We start from the raw sequence: 260 nt of genomic DNA, 5'->3' as shown, positions 1-260 counted from the left end.
ACACTCCATTCCTATATACAGCGAGTCCCGACTGCTGGAACTGAGCGCTTTCACACGGAGGACTTCATCCCATGGAACTGAACGTTGAGATTTTCGGGGAGATTTTTATTTTAGGTTGTGAATTCGGTTTTTTAATGTTTTTGTGTCAATGTACAGAATAAACTTGTTTGTATTATTTTAATGAACCTTTTCACTTCTAATATGTCATTGTTCCCCGTGCTCTGCCTGCACCCCGAAACTGGCCGCACGTCTCGCAGTCT

This window comes from Nanorana parkeri, unplaced genomic scaffold (assembly GCF_000935625.1).
Source record: "Nanorana parkeri isolate BGI_ZX_2015 unplaced genomic scaffold, ASM93562v1 scaffold1998, whole genome shotgun sequence".
In the NCBI taxonomy this organism is placed as follows: domain Eukaryota; kingdom Metazoa; phylum Chordata; class Amphibia; order Anura; family Dicroglossidae; genus Nanorana; species Nanorana parkeri.
Note: the sequence above shows the minus strand (reverse complement) of the source record.